Source organism: Pseudophryne corroboree, chromosome 1 (genome assembly GCF_028390025.1).
Source record: "Pseudophryne corroboree isolate aPseCor3 chromosome 1, aPseCor3.hap2, whole genome shotgun sequence".
In the NCBI taxonomy this organism is placed as follows: Eukaryota; Metazoa; Chordata; class Amphibia; order Anura; family Myobatrachidae; genus Pseudophryne; species Pseudophryne corroboree.
Genome location: NC_086444.1, coordinates 1,228,111,735 through 1,228,112,829, shown reverse-complemented (window position 1 = coordinate 1,228,112,829; position 1,095 = coordinate 1,228,111,735).

The following is a 1,095-nucleotide window of genomic DNA, read 5'->3' as shown; positions in this document are numbered from 1 at the left end:
GGCAAGTGAGCTATGAGATTGTGTCTGACTGCAATGCGCCCTCCCAAGTTCCCTTCCCCTTATCTATATTTTTCAGCTGCATGGTCAAGTGCTGTGATAGGAGGTCGGGGGTTGGATGCCTAGGAGAGCTACAGTATCAGGAAAGTTATTCCTGAATCAGTCAGCTTCCAGCCTTGGGCAGGTCACACAGACAGAGTGTGGGGGGTGTTAAAAGTTCAGTTTAAGGAGCTGTTCAGCTGCAGTTAGCAGAGATGGGCATTTAATAGCAGCAGCAGCATGTGGGATCCTCGCTCTCCTCACGGCCATACTACATACAACCTCTCTCCCCAATCTCTAGCAGTGACTCTCAGGTCTACCTCATCTCTAGCAGTGACTCTCAGGTCTACCGTGTCCCCCTTTCACCCGGCGGCAGTGGCTTACACTTTGCCCCCCCAACTCCCACCTGGCGGCTGTGGCTTGCACTGTATCCTCCCCCTCCCCCCCTCCCACTTGGCAGATGCATGCGTGGAGGCAAGGGACACACATCATGGGAAGGTGAAATAGCTTGTGTGTCAACATCTGTTTGTGTGTCAGTGTCAGTTTCTGTATGTCAGTAAGTCAGGGTCTGTGTTAACATCTGTCAGCATCTACAAGTGTATCAGCATCTGTCTGTGTCAGCATCAGTGTGTCAGCATGTTTCTGTGTGTCAGTGTCAGCATCTGTCTGTGTGTCAGTGTCTGTCTGTGTGTCTGTGTCAGCATAAGTGTGCCAGCATCTGTCTGTGTGTCAGTGTGTCATTGTCTGTTTGCATGTCAGAGTCTGTGTGTCAACATCTGTGTCAGTGTGTAAGCATCAGCGTGTCAGCATCTTTCTGTGTGTCTTTGTCAGCATCAGTGTGTCAGCATCTACAAGTGTATCAGCATCTGTCTGTGTCAGCATCAGTGTGTCAGCATGTTTCTGTGTGTCAGCATCTGTCTGTGTGTCAGTGTGTCATTGTCTGTTTGCATGTCAGGGTCTGTGTGTCAACATCTGTGTCAGTGTGTAAGCATCAGCATGTCAGCATCTCTCTGTGTGTCTCTGTCAGCATCAGTGTGTTAGCATCTTTTTGTGTCTCAG